The sequence below is a fragment of the Engystomops pustulosus genome, chromosome 4 (assembly GCF_040894005.1).
Source record: "Engystomops pustulosus chromosome 4, aEngPut4.maternal, whole genome shotgun sequence".
In the NCBI taxonomy this organism is placed as follows: Eukaryota; Metazoa; Chordata; class Amphibia; order Anura; family Leptodactylidae; genus Engystomops; species Engystomops pustulosus.
The window spans coordinates 37,203,694-37,224,328 of NC_092414.1; the positions used below are offsets into that span (position 1 = coordinate 37,203,694).

The following is a 20,635-nucleotide window of genomic DNA, read 5'->3' on the forward strand; positions in this document are numbered from 1 at the left end:
AATGGAATCCTCCTCTCCTCTCTGCTTCTGTTTTTGACGACGACAACAACAATAACCAAAGCAGGAGTCTATGAGGCCTGCCCCCCTCCCTGGAGCACAACACCTTCTTTGGCACAAATCCCTCCCCGGGTGCCGTCTGGGACTCCTTTTTGTCTGTGGCCTAATTTGCACACATTTTGCAAGGGAATTTGCCTCTGTGCAAATTAGTGGCATCTCCCTGAGCAGCTCGACACCTGTGGCTGTCGGCAGGCATCGGAGGCGGGGCTTGTTCCAGCAGCAAAAACATGCTCTGGTCTCTCTTCATACCGAACGAGTCTTTTGGCTTTTACTAAAGATTTCCCGTGGAGAGAGAGATGAAACCGAGTTTTGTTGCAATTTTTGTATGCTTCAGCTTGCTGGAGCTTCTTGTCTTTGTGGAAGAACAGAAGGAGGAGTGGAGAAGGAAAGATCTGTTGATTACTGGCTTGATAAACAAGGGAGGAGGCCTTTTACTAAATAATCTGGCGTCGTGTACCGCTGTTTGAGGCGCTTTGGTCTAGGGGTTATCCAGGGCACAGCCGAAAGCTTTCAGGCTAGTGTGCCTTGCGGAAGACTGTTCGACAGGCAGGCACAAGGCTTTATTGAGAACGGCCATCTGGGTGGGAGACAGAGAAGGACAGGAGATCTAAATGGAATCCTCCTCTCCTCTCTGCTTCTGTTTTTGACGACGACGACAACAACAATAACCAAAGCAGGAGTCTATGAGGCCTGCCCCCCTCCCTGGAGCACAACACCTTCTTTGGCACAAATCCCTCCCCGGGCGCCGTCTGGGACTCCTTTTTGTCTGTGGCCTAATTTGCACACATTTTGCAAGGGAATTTGCCTCTGTGCAAATTAGTGGCATCTCCCTGAGCAGCTCGACACCTGTGGCTGTCGGCAGGCATCGGAGGCGGGGCTTGTTCCAGCAGCAAAAACATGCTCTGGTCTCTCTTCATACCGAACGAGTCTTTTGGCTTTTACTAAAGATTTCCCGTGGAGAGAGAGATGAAACCGAGTTTTGTTGCAATTTTTGTATGCTTCAGCTTGCTGGAGCTTCTTGTCTTTGTGGAAGAACAGAAGGAGGAGTGGAGAAGGAAAGATCTGTTGATTACTGGCTTGATAAACAAGGGAGGAGGCCTTTTACTAAATAATCTGGCGTCGTGTACCGCTGTTTGAGGCGCTTTGGTCTAGGGGTTATCCAGGGCACAGCCGAAAGCTTTCAGGCTAGTGTGCCTTGCGGAAGACTGTTCGACAGGCAGGCACAAGGCTTTATTGAGAACGGCCATCTGGGTGGGAGACAGAGAAGGACAGGAGATCTAAATGGAATCCTCCTCTCCTCTCTGCTTCTGTTTTTGACGACGACAACAACAATAACCAAAGCAGGAGTCTATGAGGCCTGCCCCCCTCCCTGGAGCACAACACCTTCTTTGGCACAAATCCCTCCCCGGGCGCCGTCTGGGACTCCTTTTTGTCTGTGGCCTAATTTGCACACATTTTGCAAGGGAATTTGCCTCTGTGCAAATTAGTGGCATCTCCCTGAGCAGCTCGACACCTGTGGCTGTCGGCAGGCATCGGAGGCGGGGCTTGTTCCAGCAGCAAAAACATGCTCTGGTCTCTCTTCATACCGAACGAGTCTTTTGGCTTTTACTAAAGATTTCCCGTGGAGAGAGAGATGAAACCGAGTTTTGTTGCAATTTTTGTATGCTTCAGCTTGCTGGAGCTTCTTGTCTTTGTGGAAGAACAGAAGGAGGAGTGGAGAAGGAAAGATCTGTTGATTACTGGCTTGATAAACAAGGGAGGAGGCCTTTTACTAAATAATCTGGCGTCGTGTACCGCTGTTTGAGGCGCTTTGGTCTAGGGGTTATCCAGGGCACAGCCGAAAGCTTTCAGGCTAGTGTGCCTTGCGGAAGACTGTTCGACAGGCAGGCACAAGGCTTTATTGAGAACGGCCATCTGGGTGGGAGACAGAGAAGGACAGGAGATCTAAATGGAATCCTCCTCTCCTCTCTGCTTCTGTTTTTGACGACGACAACAACAATAACCAAAGCAGGAGTCTATGAGGCCTGCCCCCCTCCCTGGAGCACAACACCTTCTTTGGCACAAATCCCTCCCCGGGCGCCGTCTGGGACTCCTTTTTGTCTGTGGCCTAATTTGCACACATTTTGCAAGGGAATTTGCCTCTGTGCAAATTAGTGGCATCTCCCTGAGCAGCTCGACACCTGTGGCTGTTGGCAGGCATCGGAGGCGGGGCTTGTTCCAGCAGCAAAAACATGCTCTGGTCTCTCTTCATACCGAACGAGTCTTTTGGCTTTTACTAAAGATTTCCCGTGGAGAGAGAGATGAAACCGAGTTTTGTTGCAATTTTTGTATGCTTCAGCTTGCTGGAGCTTCTTGTCTTTGTGGAAGAACAGAAGGAGGAGTGGAGAAGGAAAGATCTGTTGATTACTGGCTTGATAAACAAGGGAGGAGGCCTTTTACTAAATAATCTGGCGTCGTGTACCGCTGTTTGAGGCGCTTTGGTCTAGGGGTTATCCAGGGCACAGCCGAAAGCTTTCAGGCTAGTGTGCCTTGCGGAAGACTGTTCGACAGGCAGGCACAAGGCTTTATTGAGAACGGCCATCTGGGTGGGAGACAGAGAAGGACAGGAGATCTAAATGGAATCCTCCTCTCCTCTCTGCTTCTGTTTTTGACGACGACGACAACAACAATAACCAAAGCAGGAGTCTATGAGGCCTGCCCCCCTCCCTGGAGCACAACACCTTCTTTGGCACAAATCCCTCCCCGGGCGCCGTCTGGGACTCCTTTTTGTCTGTGGCCTAATTTGCACACATTTTGCAAGGGAATTTGCCTCTGTGCAAATTAGTGGCATCTCCCTGAGCAGCTCGACACCTGTGGCTGTCGGCAGGCATCGGAGGCGGGGCTTGTTCCAGCAGCAAAAACATGCTCTGGTCTCTCTTCATACCGAACGAGTCTTTTGGCTTTTACTAAAGATTTCCCGTGGAGAGAGAGATGAAACCGAGTTTTGTTGCAATTTTTGTATGCTTCAGCTTGCTGGAGCTTCTTGTCTTTGTGGAAGAACAGAAGGAGGAGTGGAGAAGGAAAGATCTGTTGATTACTGGCTTGATAAACAAGGGAGGAGGCCTTTTACTAAATAATCTGGCGTCGTGTACCGCTGTTTGAGGCGCTTTGGTCTAGGGGTTATCAAGGGCACAGCCGAAAGCTTTCAGGCTAGTGTGCCTTGCGGAAGACTGTTCGACAGGCAGGCACAAGGCTTTATTGAGAACGGCCATCTGGGTGGGAGACAGAGAAGGACAGGAGATCTAAATGGAATCCTCCTCTCCTCTCTGCTTCTGTTTTTGACGACGACAACAACAATAACCAAAGCAGGAGTCTATGAGGCCTGCCCCCCTCCCTGGAGCACAACACCTTCTTTGGCACAAATCCCTCCCCGGGCGCCGTCTGGGACTCCTTTTTGTCTGTGGCCTAATTTGCACACATTTTGCAAGGGAATTTGCCTCTGTGCAAATTAGTGGCATCTCCCTGAGCAGCTCGACACCTGTGGCTGTCGGCAGGCATCGGAGGCGGGGCTTGTTCCAGCAGCAAAAACATGCTCTGGTCTCTCTTCATACCGAACGAGTCTTTTGGCTTTTACTAAAGATTTCCCGTGGAGAGAGAGATGAAACCGAGTTTTGTTGCAATTTTTGTATGCTTCAGCTTGCTGGAGCTTCTTGTCTTTGTGGAAGAACAGAAGGAGGAGTGGAGAAGGAAAGATCTGTTGATTACTGGCTTGATAAACAAGGGAGGAGGCCTTTTACTAAATAATCTGGCGTCGTGTACCGCTGTTTGAGGCGCTTTGGTCTAGGGGTTATCCAGGGCACAGCCGAAAGCTTTCAGGCTAGTGTGCCTTGCGGAAGACTGTTCGACAGGCAGGCACAAGGCTTTATTGAGAACGGCCATCTGGGTGGGAGACAGAGAAGGACAGGAGATCTAAATGGAATCCTCCTCTCCTCTCTGCTTCTGTTTTTGACGACGACAACAACAATAACCAAAGCAGGAGTCTATGAGGCCTGCCCCCCTCCCTGGAGCACAACACCTTCTTTGGCACAAATCCCTCCCCGGGCGCCGTCTGGGACTCCTTTTTGTCTGTGGCCTAATTTGCACACATTTTGCAAGGGAATTTGCCTCTGTGCAAATTAGTGGCATCTCCCTGAGCAGCTCGACACCTGTGGCTGTCGGCAGGCATCGGAGGCGGGGCTTGTTCCAGCAGCAAAAACATGCTCTGGTCTCTCTTCATACCGAACGAGTCTTTTGGCTTTTACTAAAGATTTCCCGTGGAGAGAGAGATGAAACCGAGTTTTGTTGCAATTTTTGTATGCTTCAGCTTGCTGGAGCTTCTTGTCTTTGTGGAAGAACAGAAGGAGGAGTGGAGAAGGAAAGATCTGTTGATTACTGGCTTGATAAACAAGGGAGGAGGCCTTTTACTAAATAATCTGGCGTTGTGTACCGCTGTTTGAGGCGCTTTGGTCTAGGGGTTATCCAGGGCACAGCCGAAAGCTTTCAGGCTAGTGTGCCTTGCGGAAGACTGTTCGACAGGCAGGCACAAGGCTTTATTGAGAACGGCCATCTGGGTGGGAGACAGAGAAGGACAGGAGATCTAAATGGAATCCTCCTCTCCTCTCTGCTTCTGTTTTTGACGACGACAACAACAATAACCAAAGCAGGAGTCTATGAGGCCTGCCCCCCTCCCTGGAGCACAACACCTTCTTTGGCACAAATCCCTCCCCGGGCGCCGTCTGGGACTCCTTTTTGTCTGTGGCCTAATTTGCACACATTTTGCAAGGGAATTTGCCTCTGTGCAAATTAGTGGCATCTCCCTGAGCAGCTCGACACCTGTGGCTGTCGGCAGGCATCGGAGGCGGGGCTTGTTCCAGCAGCAAAAACATGCTCTGGTCTCTCTTCATACCGAACGAGTCTTTTGGCTTTTACTAAAGATTTCCCGTGGAGAGAGAGATGAAACCGAGTTTTGTTGCAATTTTTGTATGCTTCAGCTTGCTGGAGCTTCTTGTCTTTGTGGAAGAACAGAAGGAGGAGTGGAGAAGGAAAGATCTGTTGATTACTGGCTTGATAAACAAGGGAGGAGGCCTTTTACTAAATAATCTGGCGTCGTGTACCGCTGTTTGAGGCGCTTTGGTCTAGGGGTTATCCAGGGCACAGCCGAAAGCTTTCAGGCTAGTGTGCCTTGCGGAAGACTGTTCGACAGGCAGGCACAAGGCTTTATTGAGAACGGCCATCTGGGTGGGAGACAGAGAAGGACAGGAGATCTAAATGGAATCCTCCTCTCCTCTCTGCTTCTGTTTTTGACGACGACAACAACAATAACCAAAGCAGGAGTCTATGAGGCCTGCCCCCCTCCCTGGAGCACAACACCTTCTTTGGCACAAATCCCTCCCCGGGCGCCGTCTGGGACTCCTTTTTGTCTGTGGCCTAATTTGCACACATTTTGCAAGGGAATTTGCCTCTGTGCAAATTAGTGGCATCTCCCTGAGCAGCTCGACACCTGTGGCTGTCGGCAGGCATCGGAGGCGGGGCTTGTTCCAGCAGCAAAAACATGCTCTGGTCTCTCTTCATACCGAACGAGTCTTTTGGCTTTTACTAAAGATTTCCCGTGGAGAGAGAGATGAAACCGAGTTTTGTTGCAATTTTTGTATGCTTCAGCTTGCTGGAGCTTCTTGTCTTTGTGGAAGAACAGAAGGAGGAGTGGAGAAGGAAAGATCTGTTGATTACTGGCTTGATAAACAAGGGAGGAGGCCTTTTACTAAATAATCTGGCGTCGTGTACCGCTGTTTGAGGCGCTTTGGTCTAGGGGTTATCCAGGGCACAGCCGAAAGCTTTCAGGCTAGTGTGCCTTGCGGAAGACTGTTCGACAGGCAGGCACAAGGCTTTATTGAGAACGGCCATCTGGGTGGGAGACAGAGAAGGACAGGAGATCTAAATGGAATCCTCCTCTCCTCTCTGCTTCTGTTTTTGACGACGACGACAACAACAATAACCAAAGCAGGAGTCTATGAGGCCTGCCCCCCTCCCTGGAGCACAACACCTTCTTTGGCACAAATCCCTCCCCGGGCGCCGTCTGGGACTCCTTTTTGTCTGTGGCCTAATTTGCACACATTTTGCAAGGGAATTTGCCTCTGTGCAAATTAGTGGCATCTCCCTGAGCAGCTCGACACCTGTGGCTGTCGGCAGGCATCGGAGGCGGGGCTTGTTCCAGCAGCAAAAACATGCTCTGGTCTCTCTTCATACCGAACGAGTCTTTTGGCTTTTACTAAAGATTTCCCGTGGAGAGAGAGATGAAACCGAGTTTTGTTGCAATTTTTGTATGCTTCAGCTTGCTGGAGCTTCTTGTCTTTGTGGAAGAACAGAAGGAGGAGTGGAGAAGGAAAGATCTGTTGATTACTGGCTTGATAAACAAGGGAGGAGGCCTTTTACTAAATAATCTGGCGTCGTGTACCGCTGTTTGAGGCGCTTTGGTCTAGGGGTTATCCAGGGCACAGCCGAAAGCTTTCAGGCTAGTGTGCCTTGCGGAAGACTGTTCGACAGGCAGGCACAAGGCTTTATTGAGAACGGCCATCTGGGTGGGAGACAGAGAAGGACAGGAGATCTAAATGGAATCCTCCTCTCCTCTCTGCTTCTGTTTTTGACGACGACGACAACAACAATAACCAAAGCAGGAGTCTATGAGGCCTGCCCCCCTCCCTGGAGCACAACACCTTCTTTGGCACAAATCCCTCCCCGGGCGCCGTCTGGGACTCCTTTTTGTCTGTGGCCTAATTTGCACACATTTTGCAAGGGAATTTGCCTCTGTGCAAATTAGTGGCATCTCCCTGAGCAGCTCGACACCTGTGGCTGTCGGCAGGCATCGGAGGCGGGGCTTGTTCCAGCAGCAAAAACATGCTCTGGTCTCTCTTCATACCGAACGAGTCTTTTGGCTTTTACTAAAGATTTCCCGTGGAGAGAGAGATGAAACCGAGTTTTGTTGCAATTTTTGTATGCTTCAGCTTGCTGGAGCTTCTTGTCTTTGTGGAAGAACAGAAGGAGGAGTGGAGAAGGAAAGATCTGTTGATTACTGGCTTGATAAACAAGGGAGGAGGCCTTTTACTAAATAATCTGGCGTCGTGTACCGCTGTTTGAGGCGCTTTGGTCTAGGGGTTATCAAGGGCACAGCCGAAAGCTTTCAGGCTAGTGTGCCTTGCGGAAGACTGTTCGACAGGCAGGCACAAGGCTTTATTGAGAACGGCCATCTGGGTGGGAGACAGAGAAGGACAGGAGATCTAAATGGAATCCTCCTCTCCTCTCTGCTTCTGTTTTTGACGACGACAACAACAATAACCAAAGCAGGAGTCTATGAGGCCTGCCCCCCTCCCTGGAGCACAACACCTTCTTTGGCACAAATCCCTCCCCGGGCGCCGTCTGGGACTCCTTTTTGTCTGTGGCCTAATTTGCACACATTTTGCAAGGGAATTTGCCTCTGTGCAAATTAGTGGCATCTCCCTGAGCAGCTCGACACCTGTGGCTGTCGGCAGGCATCGGAGGCGGGGCTTGTTCCAGCAGCAAAAACATGCTCTGGTCTCTCTTCATACCGAACGAGTCTTTTGGCTTTTACTAAAGATTTCCCGTGGAGAGAGAGATGAAACCGAGTTTTGTTGCAATTTTTGTATGCTTCAGCTTGCTGGAGCTTCTTGTCTTTGTGGAAGAACAGAAGGAGGAGTGGAGAAGGAAAGATCTGTTGATTACTGGCTTGATAAACAAGGGAGGAGGCCTTTTACTAAATAATCTGGCGTCGTGTACCGCTGTTTGAGGCGCTTTGGTCTAGGGGTTATCCAGGGCACAGCCGAAAGCTTTCAGGCTAGTGTGCCTTGCGGAAGACTGTTCGACAGGCAGGCACAAGGCTTTATTGAGAACGGCCATCTGGGTGGGAGACAGAGAAGGACAGGAGATCTAAATGGAATCCTCCTCTCCTCTCTGCTTCTGTTTTTGACGACGACAACAACAATAACCAAAGCAGGAGTCTATGAGGCCTGCCCCCCTCCCTGGAGCACAACACCTTCTTTGGCACAAATCCCTCCCCGGGCGCCGTCTGGGACTCCTTTTTGTCTGTGGCCTAATTTGCACACATTTTGCAAGGGAATTTGCCTCTGTGCAAATTAGTGGCATCTCCCTGAGCAGCTCGACACCTGTGGCTGTCGGCAGGCATCGGAGGCGGGGCTTGTTCCAGCAGCAAAAACATGCTCTGGTCTCTCTTCATACCGAACGAGTCTTTTGGCTTTTACTAAAGATTTCCCGTGGAGAGAGAGATGAAACCGAGTTTTGTTGCAATTTTTGTATGCTTCAGCTTGCTGGAGCTTCTTGTCTTTGTGGAAGAACAGAAGGAGGAGTGGAGAAGGAAAGATCTGTTGATTACTGGCTTGATAAACAAGGGAGGAGGCCTTTTACTAAATAATCTGGCGTCGTGTACCGCTGTTTGAGGCGCTTTGGTCTAGGGGTTATCCAGGGCACAGCCGAAAGCTTTCAGGCTAGTGTGCCTTGCGGAAGACTGTTCGACAGGCAGGCACAAGGCTTTATTGAGAACGGCCATCTGGGTGGGAGACAGAGAAGGACAGGAGATCTAAATGGAATCCTCCTCTCCTCTCTGCTTCTGTTTTTGACGACGACGACAACAACAATAACCAAAGCAGGAGTCTATGAGGCCTGCCCCCCTCCCTGGAGCACAACACCTTCTTTGGCACAAATCCCTCCCCGGGCGCCGTCTGGGACTCCTTTTTGTCTGTGGCCTAATTTGCACACATTTTGCAAGGGAATTTGCCTCTGTGCAAATTAGTGGCATCTCCCTGAGCAGCTCGACACCTGTGGCTGTCGGCAGGCATCGGAGGCGGGGCTTGTTCCAGCAGCAAAAACATGCTCTGGTCTCTCTTCATACCGAACGAGTCTTTTGGCTTTTACTAAAGATTTCCCGTGGAGAGAGAGATGAAACCGAGTTTTGTTGCAATTTTTGTATGCTTCAGCTTGCTGGAGCTTCTTGTCTTTGTGGAAGAACAGAAGGAGGAGTGGAGAAGGAAAGATCTGTTGATTACTGGCTTGATAAACAAGGGAGGAGGCCTTTTACTAAATAATCTGGCGTCGTGTACCGCTGTTTGAGGCGCTTTGGTCTAGGGGTTATCCAGGGCACAGCCGAAAGCTTTCAGGCTAGTGTGCCTTGCGGAAGACTGTTCGACAGGCAGGCACAAGGCTTTATTGAGAACGGCCATCTGGGTGGGAGACAGAGAAGGACAGGAGATCTAAATGGAATCCTCCTCTCCTCTCTGCTTCTGTTTTTGACGACGACAACAACAATAACCAAAGCAGGAGTCTATGAGGCCTGCCCCCCTCCCTGGAGCACAACACCTTCTTTGGCACAAATCCCTCCCCGGGCGCCGTCTGGGACTCCTTTTTGTCTGTGGCCTAATTTGCACACATTTTGCAAGGGAATTTGCCTCTGTGCAAATTAGTGGCATCTCCCTGAGCAGCTCGACACCTGTGGCTGTCGGCAGGCATCGGAGGCGGGGCTTGTTCCAGCAGCAAAAACATGCTCTGGTCTCTCTTCATACCGAATGAGTCTTTTGGCTTTTACTAAAGATTTCCCGTGGAGAGAGAGATGAAACCGAGTTTTGTTGCAATTTTTGTATGCTTCAGCTTGCTGGAGCTTCTTGTCTTTGTGGAAGAACAGAAGGAGGAGTGGAGAAGGAAAGATCTGTTGATTACTGGCTTGATAAACAAGGGAGGAGGCCTTTTACTAAATAATCTGGCGTCGTGTACCGCTGTTTGAGGCGCTTTGGTCTAGGGGTTATCCAGGGCACAGCCGAAAGCTTTCAGGCTAGTGTGCCTTGCGGAAGACTGTTCGACAGGCAGGCACAAGGCTTTATTGAGAACGGCCATCTGGGTGGGAGACAGAGAAGGACAGGAGATCTAAATGGAATCCTCCTCTCCTCTCTGCTTCTGTTTTTGACGACGACAACAACAATAACCAAAGCAGGAGTCTATGAGGCCTGCCCCCCTCCCTGGAGCACAACACCTTCTTTGGCACAAATCCCTCCCCGGGCGCCGTCTGGGACTCCTTTTTGTTTGTGGCCTAATTTGCACACATTTTGCAAGGGAATTTGCCTCTGTGCAAATTAGTGGCATCTCCCTGAGCAGCTCGACACCTGTGGCTGTCGGCAGGCATCGGAGGCGGGGCTTGTTCCAGCAGCAAAAACATGCTCTGGTCTCTCTTCATACCGAACGAGTCTTTTGGCTTTTACTAAAGATTTCCCGTGGAGAGAGAGATGAAACCGAGTTTTGTTGCAATTTTTGTATGCTTCAGCTTGCTGGAGCTTCTTGTCTTTGTGGAAGAACAGAAGGAGGAGTGGAGAAGGAAAGATCTGTTGATTACTGGCTTGATAAACAAGGGAGGAGGCCTTTTACTAAATAATCTGGCGTCGTGTACCGCTGTTTGAGGCGCTTTGGTCTAGGGGTTATCCAGGGCACAGCCGAAAGCTTTCAGGCTAGTGTGCCTTGCGGAAGACTGTTCGACAGGCAGGCACAAGGCTTTATTGAGAACGGCCATCTGGGTGGGAGACAGAGAAGGACAGGAGATCTAAATGGAATCCTCCTCTCCTCTCTGCTTCTGTTTTTGACGACGACAACAACAATAACCAAAGCAGGAGTCTATGAGGCCTGCCCCCCTCCCTGGAGCACAACACCTTCTTTGGCACAAATCCCTCCCCGGGCGCCGTCTGGGACTCCTTTTTGTCTGTGGCCTAATTTGCACACATTTTGCAAGGGAATTTGCCTCTGTGCAAATTAGTGGCATCTCCCTGAGCAGCTCGACACCTGTGGCTGTTGGCAGGCATCGGAGGCGGGGCTTGTTCCAGCAGCAAAAACATGCTCTGGTCTCTCTTCATACCAAACGAGTCTTTTGGCTTTTACTAAAGATTTCCCGTGGAGAGAGAGATGAAACCGAGTTTTGTTGCAATTTTTGTATGCTTCAGCTTGCTGGAGCTTTATGTCTTTGTGGAAGAACAGAAGGAGGAGTGGAGAAGGAAAGATCTGTTGATTACTGGCTTGATAAACAAGGGAGGAGGCCTTTTACTAAATAATCTGGCGTCGTGTACCGCTGTTTGAGGCGCTTTGGTCTAGGGGTTATCCAGGGCACAGCCGAAAGCTTTCAGGCTAGTGTGCCTTGCGGAAGACTGTTCGACAGGCAGGCACAAGGCTTTATTGAGAACGGCCATCTGGGTGGGAGACAGAGAAGGACAGGAGATCTAAATGGAATCCTCCTCTCCTCTCTGCTTCTGTTTTTGACGACGACAACAACAATAACCAAAGCAGGAGTCTATGAGGCCTGCCCCCCTCCCTGGAGCACAACACCTTCTTTGGCACAAATCCCTCCCCGGGCGCCGTCTGGGACTCCTTTTTGTCTGTGGCCTAATTTGCACACATTTTGCAAGGGAATTTGCCTCTGTGCAAATTAGTGGCATCTCCCTGAGCAGCTCGACACCTGTGGCTGTCGGCAGGCATCGGAGGCGGGGCTTGTTCCAGCAGCAAAAACATGCTCTGGTCTCTCTTCATACCGAACGAGTCTTTTGGCTTTTACTAAAGATTTCCCGTGGAGAGAGAGATGAAACCGAGTTTTGTTGCAATTTTTGTATGCTTCAGCTTGCTGGAGCTTCTTGTCTTTGTGGAAGAACAGAAGGAGGAGTGGAGAAGGAAAGATCTGTTGATTACTGGCTTGATAAACAAGGGAGGAGGCCTTTTACTAAATAATCTGGCGTCGTGTACCGCTGTTTGAGGCGCTTTGGTCTAGGGGTTATCCAGGGCACAGCCGAAAGCTTTCAGGCTAGTGTGCCTTGCGGAAGACTGTTCGACAGGCAGGCACAAGGCTTTATTGAGAACGGCCATCTGGGTGGGAGACAGAGAAGGACAGGAGATCTAAATGGAATCCTCCTCTCCTCTCTGCTTCTGTTTTTGACGACGACAACAACAATAACCAAAGCAGGAGTCTATGAGGCCTGCCCCCCTCCCTGGAGCACAACACCTTCTTTGGCACAAATCCCTCCCCGGGCGCCGTCTGGGACTCCTTTTTGTCTGTGGCCTAATTTGCACACATTTTGCAAGGGAATTTGCCTCTGTGCAAATTAGTGGCATCTCCCTGAGCAGCTCGACACCTGTGGCTGTCGGCAGGCATCGGAGGCGGGGCTTGTTCCAGCAGCAAAAACATGCTCTGGTCTCTCTTCATACCGAACGAGTCTTTTGGCTTTTACTAAAGATTTCCCGTGGAGAGAGAGATGAAACCGAGTTTTGTTGCAATTTTTGTATGCTTCAGCTTGCTGGAGCTTCTTGTCTTTGTGGAAGAACAGAAGGAGGAGTGGAGAAGGAAAGATCTGTTGATTACTGGCTTGATAAACAAGGGAGGAGGCCTTTTACTAAATAATCTGGCGTCGTGTACCGCTGTTTGAGGCGCTTTGGTCTAGGGGTTATCCAGGGCACAGCCGAAAGCTTTCAGGCTAGTGTGCCTTGCGGAAGACTGTTCGACAGGCAGGCACAAGGCTTTATTGAGAACGGCCATCTGGGTGGGAGACAGAGAAGGACAGGAGATCTAAATGGAATCCTCCTCTCCTCTCTGCTTCTGTTTTTGACGACGACGACAACAACAATAACCAAAGCAGGAGTCTATGAGGCCTGCCCCCCTCCCTGGAGCACAACACCTTCTTTGGCACAAATCCCTCCCCGGGCGCCGTCTGGGACTCCTTTTTGTCTGTGGCCTAATTTGCACACATTTTGCAAGGGAATTTGCCTCTGTGCAAATTAGTGGCATCTCCCTGAGCAGCTCGACACCTGTGGCTGTCGGCAGGCATCGGAGGCGGGGCTTGTTCCAGCAGCAAAAACATGCTCTGGTCTCTCTTCATACCGAACGAGTCTTTTGGCTTTTACTAAAGATTTCCCGTGGAGAGAGAGATGAAACCGAGTTTTGTTGCAATTTTTGTATGCTTCAGCTTGCTGGAGCTTCTTGTCTTTGTGGAAGAACAGAAGGAGGAGTGGAGAAGGAAAGATCTGTTGATTACTGGCTTGATAAACAAGGGAGGAGGCCTTTTACTAAATAATCTGGCGTCGTGTACCGCTGTTTGAGGCGCTTTGGTCTAGGGGTTATCCAGGGCACAGCCGAAAGCTTTCAGGCTAGTGTGCCTTGCGGAAGACTGTTCGACAGGCAGGCACAAGGCTTTATTGAGAACGGCCATCTGGGTGGGAGACAGAGAAGGACAGGAGATCTAAATGGAATCCTCCTCTCCTCTCTGCTTCTGTTTTTGACGACGACAACAACAATAACCAAAGCAGGAGTCTATGAGGCCTGCCCCCCTCCCTGGAGCACAACACCTTCTTTGGCACAAATCCCTCCCCGGGCGCCGTCTGGGACTCCTTTTTGTCTGTGGCCTAATTTGCACACATTTTGCAAGGGAATTTGCCTCTGTGCAAATTAGTGGCATCTCCCTGAGCAGCTCGACACCTGTGGCTGTCGGCAGGCATCGGAGGCGGGGCTTGTTCCAGCAGCAAAAACATGCTCTGGTCTCTCTTCATACCGAACGAGTCTTTTGGCTTTTACTAAAGATTTCCCGTGGAGAGAGAGATGAAACCGAGTTTTGTTGCAATTTTTGTATGCTTCAGCTTGCTGGAGCTTCTTGTCTTTGTGGAAGAACAGAAGGAGGAGTGGAGAAGGAAAGATCTGTTGATTACTGGCTTGATAAACAAGGGAGGAGGCCTTTTACTAAATAATCTGGCGTCGTGTACCGCTGTTTGAGGCGCTTTGGTCTAGGGGTTATCCAGGGCACAGCCGAAAGCTTTCAGGCTAGTGTGCCTTGCGGAAGACTGTTCGACAGGCAGGCACAAGGCTTTATTGAGAACGGCCATCTGGGTGGGAGACAGAGAAGGACAGGAGATCTAAATGGAATCCTCCTCTCCTCTCTGCTTCTGTTTTTGACGACGACAACAACAATAACCAAAGCAGGAGTCTATGAGGCCTGCCCCCCTCCCTGGAGCACAACACCTTCTTTGGCCCAAATCCCTCCCCGGGCGCCGTCTGGGACTCCTTTTTGTCTGTGGCCTAATTTGCACACATTTTGCAAGGGAATTTGCCTCTGTGCAAATTAGTGGCATCTCCCTGAGCAGCTCGACACCTGTGGCTGTCGGCAGGCATCGGAGGCGGGGCTTGTTCCAGCAGCAAAAACATGCTCTGGTCTCTCTTCATACCGAACGAGTCTTTTGGCTTTTACTAAAGATTTCCCGTGGAGAGAGAGATGAAACCGAGTTTTGTTGCAATTTTTGTATGCTTCAGCTTGCTGGAGCTTCTTGTCTTTGTGGAAGAACAGAAGGAGGAGTGGAGAAGGAAAGATCTGTTGATTACTGGCTTGATAAACAAGGGAGGAGGCCTTTTACTAAATAATCTGGCGTCGTGTACCGCTGTTTGAGGCGCTTTGGTCTAGGGGTTATCCAGGGCACAGCCGAAAGCTTTCAGGCTAGTGTGCCTTGCGGAAGACTGTTCGACAGGCAGGCACAAGGCTTTATTGAGAACGGCCATCTGGGTGGGAGACAGAGAAGGACAGGAGATCTAAATGGAATCCTCCTCTCCTCTCTGCTTCTGTTTTTGACGACGACAACAACAATAACCAAAGCAGGAGTCTATGAGGCCTGCCCCCCTCCCTGGAGCACAACACCTTCTTTGGCCCAAATCCCTCCCCGGGCGCCGTCTGGGACTCCTTTTTGTCTGTGGCCTAATTTGCACACATTTTGCAAGGGAATTTGCCTCTGTGCAAATTAGTGGCATCTCCCTGAGCAGCTCGACACCTGTGGCTGTCGGCAGGCATCGGAGGCGGGGCTTGTTCCAGCAGCAAAAACATGCTCTGGTCTCTCTTCATACCGAACGAGTCTTTTGGCTTTTACTAAAGATTTCCCGTGGAGAGAGAGATGAAACCGAGTTTTGTTGCAATTTTTGTATGCTTCAGCTTGCTGGAGCTTCTTGTCTTTGTGGAAGAACAGAAGGAGGAGTGGAGAAGGAAAGATCTGTTGATTACTGGCTTGATAAACAAGGGAGGAGGCCTTTTACTAAATAATCTGGCGTCGTGTACCGCTGTTTGAGGCGCTTTGGTCTAGGGGTTATCCAGGGCACAGCCGAAAGCTTTCAGGCTAGTGTGCCTTGCGGAAGACTGTTCGACAGGCAGGCACAAGGCTTTATTGAGAACGGCCATCTGGGTGGGAGACAGAGAAGGACAGGAGATCTAAATGGAATCCTCCTCTCCTCTCTGCTTCTGTTTTTGACGACGACAACAACAATAAGCAAAGCAGGAGTCTATGAGGCCTGCCCCCCTCCCTGGAGCACAACACCTTCTTTGGCACAAATCCCTCCCCGGGCGCCGTCTGGGACTCCTTTTTGTCTGTGGCCTAATTTGCACACATTTTGCAAGGGAATTTGCCTCTGTGCAAATTAGTGGCATCTCCCTGAGCAGCTCGACACCTGTGGCTGTCGGCAGGCATCGGAGGCGGGGCTTGTTCCAGCAGCAAAAACATGCTCTGGTCTCTCTTCATACCGAACGAGTCTTTTGGCTTTTACTAAAGATTTCCCGTGGAGAGAGAGATGAAACCGAGTTTTGTTGCAATTTTTGTATGCTTCAGCTTGCTGGAGCTTCTTGTCTTTGTGGAAGAACAGAAGGAGGAGTGGAGAAGGAAAGATCTGTTGATTACTGGCTTGATAAACAAGGGAGGAGGCCTTTTACTAAATAATCTGGCGTCGTGTACCGCTGTTTGAGGCGCTTTGGTCTAGGGGTTATCCAGGGCACAGCCGAAAGCTTTCAGGCTAGTGTGCCTTGCGGAAGACTGTTCGACAGGCAGGCACAAGGCTTTATTGAGAACGGCCATCTGGGTGGGAGACAGAGAAGGACAGGAGATCTAAATGGAATCCTCCTCTCCTCTCTGCTTCTGTTTTTGACGACGACAACAACAATAACCAAAGCAGGAGTCTATGAGGCCTGCCCCCCTCCCTGGAGCACAACACCTTCTTTGGCACAAATCCCTCCCCGGGCGCCGTCTGGGACTCCTTTTTGTCTGTGGCCTAATTTGCACACATTTTGCAAGGGAATTTGCCTCTGTGCAAATTAGTGGCATCTCCCTGAGCAGCTCGACACCTGTGGCTGTCGGCAGGCATCGGAGGCGGGGCTTGTTCCAGCAGCAAAAACATGCTCTGGTCTCTCTTCATACCGAACGAGTCTTTTGGCTTTTACTAAAGATTTCCCGTGGAGAGAGAGATGAAACCGAGTTTTGTTGCAATTTTTGTATGCTTCAGCTTGCTGGAGCTTCTTGTCTTTGTGGAAGAACAGAAGGAGGAGTGGAGAAGGAAAGATCTGTTGATTACTGGCTTGATAAACAAGGGAGGAGGCCTTTTACTAAATAATCTGGCGTCGTGTACCGCTGTTTGAGGCGCTTTGGTCTAGGGGTTATCCAGGGCACAGCCGAAAGCTTTCAGGCTAGTGTGCCTTGCGGAAGACTGTTCGACAGGCAGGCACAAGGCTTTATTGAGAACGGCCATCTGGGTGGGAGACAGAGAAGGACAGGAGATCTAAATGGAATCCTCCTCTCCTCTCTGCTTCTGTTTTTGACGACGACAACAACAATAACCAAAGCAGGAGTCTATGAGGCCTGCCCCCCTCCCTGGAGCACAACACCTTCTTTGGCACAAATCCCTCCCCGGGCGCCGTCTGGGACTCCTTTTTGTCTGTGGCCTAATTTGCACACATTTTGCAAGGGAATTTGCCTCTGTGCAAATTAGTGGCATCTCCCTGAGCAGCTCGACACCTGTGGCTGTCGGCAGGCATCGGAGGCGGGGCTTGTTCCAGCAGCAAAAACATGCTCTGGTCTCTCTTCATACCGAACGAGTCTTTTGGCTTTTACTAAAGATTTCCCGTGGAGAGAGAGATGAAACCGAGTTTTGTTGCAATTTTTGTATGCTTCAGCTTGCTGGAGCTTCTTGTCTTTGTGGAAGAACAGAAGGAGGAGTGGAGAAGGAAAGATCTGTTGATTACTGGCTTGATAAACAAGGGAGGAGGCCTTTTACTAAATAATCTGGCGTCGTGTACCGCTGTTTGAGGCGCTTTGGTCTAGGGGTTATCCAGGGCACAGCCGAAAGCTTTCAGGCTAGTGTGCCTTGCGGAAGACTGTTCGACAGGCAGGCACAAGGCTTTATTGAGAACGGCCATCTGGGTGGGAGACAGAGAAGGACAGGAGATCTAAATGGAATCCTCCTCTCCTCTCTGCTTCTGTTTTTGACGACGACAACAACAATAACCAAAGCAGGAGTCTATGAGGCCTGCCCCCCTCCCTGGAGCACAACACCTTCTTTGGCACAAATCCCTCCCCGGGCGCCGTCTGGGACTCCTTTTTGTCTGTGGCCTAATTTGCACACATTTTGCAAGGGAATTTGCCTCTGTGCAAATTAGTGGCATCTCCCTGAGCAGCTCGACACCTGTGGCTGTCGGCAGGCATCGGAGGCGGGGCTTGTTCCAGCAGCAAAAACATGCTCTGGTCTCTCTTCATACCGAACGAGTCTTTTGGCTTTTACTAAAGATTTCCCGTGGAGAGAGAGATGAAACCGAGTTTTGTTGCAATTTTTGTATGCTTCAGCTTGCTGGAGCTTCTTGTCTTTGTGGAAGAACAGAAGGAGGAGTGGAGAAGGAAAGATCTGTTGATTACTGGCTTGATAAACAAGGGAGGAGGCCTTTTACTAAATAATCTGGCGTCGTGTACCGCTGTTTGAGGCGCTTTGGTCTAGGGGTTATCCAGGGCACAGCCGAAAGCTTTCAGGCTAGTGTGCCTTGCGGAAGACTGTTCGACAGGCAGGCACAAGGCTTTATTGAGAACGGCCATCTGGGTGGGAGACAGAGAAGGACAGGAGATCTAAATGGAATCCTCCTCTCCTCTCTGCTTCTGTTTTTGACGACGACAACAACAATAACCAAAGCAGGAGTCTATGAGGCCTGCCCCCCTCCCTGGAGCACAACACCTTCTTTGGCACAAATCCCTCCCCGGGCGCCGTCTGGGACTCCTTTTTGTCTGTGGCCTAATTTGCACACATTTTGCAAGGGAATTTGCCTCTGTGCAAATTAGTGGCATCTCCCTGAGCAGCTCGACACCTGTGGCTGTCGGCAGGCATCGGAGGCGGGGCTTGTTCCAGCAGCAAAAACATGCTCTGGTCTCTCTTCATACCGAACGAGTCTTTTGGCTTTTACTAAAGATTTCCCGTGGAGAGAGAGATGAAACCGAGTTTTGTTGCAATTTTTGTATGCTTCAGCTTGCTGGAGCTTCTTGTCTTTGTGGAAGAACAGAAGGAGGAGTGGAGAAGGAAAGATCTGTTGATTACTGGCTTGATAAACAAGGGAGGAGGCCTTTTACTAAATAATCTGGCGTCGTGTACCGCTGTTTGAGGCGCTTTGGTCTAGGGGTTATCCAGGGCACAGCCGAAAGCTTTCAGGCTAGTGTGCCTTGCGGAAGACTGTTCGACAGGCAGGCACAAGGCTTTATTGAGAACGGCCATCTGGGTGGGAGACAGAGAAGGACAGGAGATCTAAATGGAATCCTCCTCTCCTCTCTGCTTCTGTTTTTGACGACGACAACAACAATAACCAAAGCAGGAGTCTATGAGGCCTGCCCCCCTCCCTGGAGCACAACACCTTCTTTGGCACAAATCCCTCCCCGGGCGCCGTCTGGGACTCCTTTTTGTCTGTGGCCTAATTTGCACACATTTTGCAAGGGAATTTGCCTCTGTGCAAATTAGTGGCATCTCCCTGAGCAGCTCGACACCTGTGGCTGTCGGCAGGCATCGGAGGCGGGGCTTGTTCCAGCAGCAAAAACATGCTCTGGTCTCTCTTCATACCGAACGAGTCTTTTGGCTTTTACTAAAGATTTCCCGTGGAGAGAGAGATGAAACCGAGTTTTGTTGCAATTTTTGTATGCTTCAGCTTGCTGGAGCTTCTTGTCTTTGTGGAAGAACAGAAGGAGGAGTGGAGAAGGAAAGATCTGTTGATTACTGGCTTGATAAACAAGGGAGGAGGCCTTTTACTAAATAATCTGGCGTCGTGTACCGCTGTTTGAGGCGCTTTGGTCTAGGGGTTATCCAGGGCACAGCCGAAAGCTTTCAGGCTAGTGTGCCTTGCGGAAGACTGTTCGACAGGCAGGCACAAGGCTTTATTGAGAACGGCCATCTGGGTGGGAGACAGAGAAGGACAGGAGATCTAAATGGAATCCTCCTCTCCTCTCTGCTTCTGTTTTTGACGACGACAACAACAATAACCAAAGCAGGAGTCTATGAGGCCTGCCCCCCTCCCTGGAGCACAACACCTTCTTTGGCACAAATCCCTCCCCGGGCGCCGTCTGGGACTCCTTTTTGTCTGTGGCCTAATTTGCACACATTTTGCAAGGGAATTTGCCTCTGTGCAAATTAGTGGCATCTCCCTGAGCAGCTCGACACCTGTGGCTGTCGGCAGGCATCGGAGGCGGGGCTTGTTCCAGCAGCAAAAACATGCTCTGGTCTCTCTTCATACCGAACGAGTCTTTTGGCTTTTACTAAAGATTTCCCGTGGAGAGAGAGATGAAACCGAGTTTTGTTGCAATTTTTGTATGCTTCAGCTTGCTGGAGCTTCTTGTCTTTGTGGAAGAACAGAAGGAGGAGTGGAGAAGGAAAGATCTGTTGATTACTGGCTTGATAAACAAGGGAGGAGGCCTTTTACTAAATAATCTGGCGTCGTGTACTGCTGTTTGAGGCGCTTTGGTCTAGGGGTTATCCAGGGCACAGCCGAAAGCTTTCAGGCTAGTGTGCCTTGCGGAAGACTGTTCGACAGGCAGGCACAAGGCTTTATTGAGAACGGCCATCTGGGTGGGAGACAGAGAAGGACAGGAGATCTAAATGGAATCCTCCTCTCCTCTCTGCTTCTGTTTTTGACGACGACGACAACAACAATAACCAAAGCAGGAGTCTATGAGGCCTGCCCCCCTCCCTGGAGCACAACACCTTCTTTGGCACAAATCCCTCCCCGGGCGCCGTCTGGGACTCCTTTTTGTCTGTGGCCTAATTTGCACACATTTTGCAAGGGAATTTGCCTCTGTGCAAATTAGTGGCATCTCCCTGAGCAGCTCGACACCTGTGGCTGTCGGCAGGCATCGGAGGCGGGGCTTGTTCCAGCAGCAAAAACATGCTCTGGTCTCTCTTCCTACCGAACGAGTCTTTTGGCTTTTACTAAAGATTTCCCGTGGAGAGAGAGATGAAACCGAGTTTTGTTGCAATTTTTGTATGCTTCAGCTTGCTGGAGCTTCTTGTCTTTGTGGAAGAACAGAAGGAGGAGTGGAGAAGGAAAGATCTGTTGATTACTGGCTTGATAAACAAGGGAGGAGGCCTTTTACTAAATAATCTGGCGTCGTGTACCGCTGTTTGAGGCGCTTTGGTCTAGGGGTTATCCAGGGCACAGCCGAAAGCTTTCAGGCTAGTGTGCCTTGCGGAAGACTGTTCGACAGG

At 50.3% G+C, this 20,635-nt stretch overlaps 31 non-coding genes across 31 annotated transcripts; all 31 read left to right on the forward strand.

Moving 5' to 3' along the window:
* Window positions 1-284: 284 nt before the first annotated feature.
* On the forward strand, window positions 285-403 carry LOC140129188 (U5 spliceosomal RNA). Its single transcript, XR_011855395.1, has one exon. It is a non-coding gene; the product is annotated as a U5 spliceosomal RNA (small nuclear RNA).
* Window positions 404-954: 551 nt separating this feature from the next.
* Window positions 955-1,073, forward strand: LOC140129189 (U5 spliceosomal RNA). Its single transcript, XR_011855396.1, has one exon. It is a non-coding gene; the product is annotated as a U5 spliceosomal RNA (small nuclear RNA).
* Window positions 1,074-1,621: 548 nt separating this feature from the next.
* LOC140129190 (U5 spliceosomal RNA) lies at window positions 1,622-1,740 on the forward strand. The gene has a single exon (XR_011855397.1). It is a non-coding gene; the product is annotated as a U5 spliceosomal RNA (small nuclear RNA).
* Window positions 1,741-2,288: 548 nt separating this feature from the next.
* LOC140129192 (U5 spliceosomal RNA) lies at window positions 2,289-2,407 on the forward strand. Its single transcript, XR_011855398.1, has one exon. It is a non-coding gene; the product is annotated as a U5 spliceosomal RNA (small nuclear RNA).
* Window positions 2,408-2,958: 551 nt separating this feature from the next.
* On the forward strand, window positions 2,959-3,077 carry LOC140129194 (U5 spliceosomal RNA). Its single transcript, XR_011855400.1, has one exon. It is a non-coding gene; the product is annotated as a U5 spliceosomal RNA (small nuclear RNA).
* Window positions 3,078-3,625: 548 nt separating this feature from the next.
* LOC140129195 (U5 spliceosomal RNA) lies at window positions 3,626-3,744 on the forward strand. Its single transcript, XR_011855401.1, has one exon. It is a non-coding gene; the product is annotated as a U5 spliceosomal RNA (small nuclear RNA).
* Window positions 3,745-4,292: 548 nt separating this feature from the next.
* On the forward strand, window positions 4,293-4,411 carry LOC140129196 (U5 spliceosomal RNA). Its single transcript, XR_011855402.1, has one exon. It is a non-coding gene; the product is annotated as a U5 spliceosomal RNA (small nuclear RNA).
* A 548-nt stretch (window positions 4,412-4,959) lies between these two features.
* Window positions 4,960-5,078, forward strand: LOC140129197 (U5 spliceosomal RNA). The gene has a single exon (XR_011855403.1). It is a non-coding gene; the product is annotated as a U5 spliceosomal RNA (small nuclear RNA).
* Window positions 5,079-5,626: 548 nt separating this feature from the next.
* LOC140129198 (U5 spliceosomal RNA) lies at window positions 5,627-5,745 on the forward strand. Its single transcript, XR_011855404.1, has one exon. It is a non-coding gene; the product is annotated as a U5 spliceosomal RNA (small nuclear RNA).
* Window positions 5,746-6,296: 551 nt separating this feature from the next.
* LOC140129200 (U5 spliceosomal RNA) lies at window positions 6,297-6,415 on the forward strand. Its single transcript, XR_011855405.1, has one exon. It is a non-coding gene; the product is annotated as a U5 spliceosomal RNA (small nuclear RNA).
* Window positions 6,416-6,966: 551 nt separating this feature from the next.
* LOC140129201 (U5 spliceosomal RNA) lies at window positions 6,967-7,085 on the forward strand. Its single transcript, XR_011855406.1, has one exon. It is a non-coding gene; the product is annotated as a U5 spliceosomal RNA (small nuclear RNA).
* Window positions 7,086-7,633: 548 nt separating this feature from the next.
* Window positions 7,634-7,752, forward strand: LOC140129202 (U5 spliceosomal RNA). The gene has a single exon (XR_011855407.1). It is a non-coding gene; the product is annotated as a U5 spliceosomal RNA (small nuclear RNA).
* Window positions 7,753-8,300: 548 nt separating this feature from the next.
* LOC140129203 (U5 spliceosomal RNA) lies at window positions 8,301-8,419 on the forward strand. Its single transcript, XR_011855408.1, has one exon. It is a non-coding gene; the product is annotated as a U5 spliceosomal RNA (small nuclear RNA).
* A 551-nt stretch (window positions 8,420-8,970) lies between these two features.
* On the forward strand, window positions 8,971-9,089 carry LOC140129204 (U5 spliceosomal RNA). The gene has a single exon (XR_011855409.1). It is a non-coding gene; the product is annotated as a U5 spliceosomal RNA (small nuclear RNA).
* Window positions 9,090-9,637: 548 nt separating this feature from the next.
* On the forward strand, window positions 9,638-9,756 carry LOC140129254 (U5 spliceosomal RNA). The gene has a single exon (XR_011855459.1). It is a non-coding gene; the product is annotated as a U5 spliceosomal RNA (small nuclear RNA).
* A 548-nt stretch (window positions 9,757-10,304) lies between these two features.
* Window positions 10,305-10,423, forward strand: LOC140129206 (U5 spliceosomal RNA). Its single transcript, XR_011855411.1, has one exon. It is a non-coding gene; the product is annotated as a U5 spliceosomal RNA (small nuclear RNA).
* A 548-nt stretch (window positions 10,424-10,971) lies between these two features.
* LOC140129258 (U5 spliceosomal RNA) lies at window positions 10,972-11,090 on the forward strand. The gene has a single exon (XR_011855461.1). It is a non-coding gene; the product is annotated as a U5 spliceosomal RNA (small nuclear RNA).
* A 548-nt stretch (window positions 11,091-11,638) lies between these two features.
* On the forward strand, window positions 11,639-11,757 carry LOC140129207 (U5 spliceosomal RNA). Its single transcript, XR_011855412.1, has one exon. It is a non-coding gene; the product is annotated as a U5 spliceosomal RNA (small nuclear RNA).
* A 548-nt stretch (window positions 11,758-12,305) lies between these two features.
* Window positions 12,306-12,424, forward strand: LOC140129208 (U5 spliceosomal RNA). The gene has a single exon (XR_011855413.1). It is a non-coding gene; the product is annotated as a U5 spliceosomal RNA (small nuclear RNA).
* A 551-nt stretch (window positions 12,425-12,975) lies between these two features.
* On the forward strand, window positions 12,976-13,094 carry LOC140129209 (U5 spliceosomal RNA). The gene has a single exon (XR_011855414.1). It is a non-coding gene; the product is annotated as a U5 spliceosomal RNA (small nuclear RNA).
* Window positions 13,095-13,642: 548 nt separating this feature from the next.
* Window positions 13,643-13,761, forward strand: LOC140129210 (U5 spliceosomal RNA). Its single transcript, XR_011855415.1, has one exon. It is a non-coding gene; the product is annotated as a U5 spliceosomal RNA (small nuclear RNA).
* A 548-nt stretch (window positions 13,762-14,309) lies between these two features.
* Window positions 14,310-14,428, forward strand: LOC140129211 (U5 spliceosomal RNA). Its single transcript, XR_011855416.1, has one exon. It is a non-coding gene; the product is annotated as a U5 spliceosomal RNA (small nuclear RNA).
* A 548-nt stretch (window positions 14,429-14,976) lies between these two features.
* Window positions 14,977-15,095, forward strand: LOC140129212 (U5 spliceosomal RNA). Its single transcript, XR_011855417.1, has one exon. It is a non-coding gene; the product is annotated as a U5 spliceosomal RNA (small nuclear RNA).
* A 548-nt stretch (window positions 15,096-15,643) lies between these two features.
* Window positions 15,644-15,762, forward strand: LOC140129213 (U5 spliceosomal RNA). Its single transcript, XR_011855418.1, has one exon. It is a non-coding gene; the product is annotated as a U5 spliceosomal RNA (small nuclear RNA).
* A 548-nt stretch (window positions 15,763-16,310) lies between these two features.
* On the forward strand, window positions 16,311-16,429 carry LOC140129214 (U5 spliceosomal RNA). Its single transcript, XR_011855419.1, has one exon. It is a non-coding gene; the product is annotated as a U5 spliceosomal RNA (small nuclear RNA).
* A 548-nt stretch (window positions 16,430-16,977) lies between these two features.
* On the forward strand, window positions 16,978-17,096 carry LOC140129215 (U5 spliceosomal RNA). Its single transcript, XR_011855420.1, has one exon. It is a non-coding gene; the product is annotated as a U5 spliceosomal RNA (small nuclear RNA).
* Window positions 17,097-17,644: 548 nt separating this feature from the next.
* LOC140129217 (U5 spliceosomal RNA) lies at window positions 17,645-17,763 on the forward strand. The gene has a single exon (XR_011855422.1). It is a non-coding gene; the product is annotated as a U5 spliceosomal RNA (small nuclear RNA).
* Window positions 17,764-18,311: 548 nt separating this feature from the next.
* On the forward strand, window positions 18,312-18,430 carry LOC140129218 (U5 spliceosomal RNA). Its single transcript, XR_011855423.1, has one exon. It is a non-coding gene; the product is annotated as a U5 spliceosomal RNA (small nuclear RNA).
* Window positions 18,431-18,978: 548 nt separating this feature from the next.
* Window positions 18,979-19,097, forward strand: LOC140129219 (U5 spliceosomal RNA). Its single transcript, XR_011855424.1, has one exon. It is a non-coding gene; the product is annotated as a U5 spliceosomal RNA (small nuclear RNA).
* A 548-nt stretch (window positions 19,098-19,645) lies between these two features.
* On the forward strand, window positions 19,646-19,764 carry LOC140129220 (U5 spliceosomal RNA). Its single transcript, XR_011855425.1, has one exon. It is a non-coding gene; the product is annotated as a U5 spliceosomal RNA (small nuclear RNA).
* Window positions 19,765-20,315: 551 nt separating this feature from the next.
* LOC140129264 (U5 spliceosomal RNA) lies at window positions 20,316-20,434 on the forward strand. The gene has a single exon (XR_011855467.1). It is a non-coding gene; the product is annotated as a U5 spliceosomal RNA (small nuclear RNA).
* The last annotated feature ends 201 nt before the right edge of the window (window positions 20,435-20,635 follow it).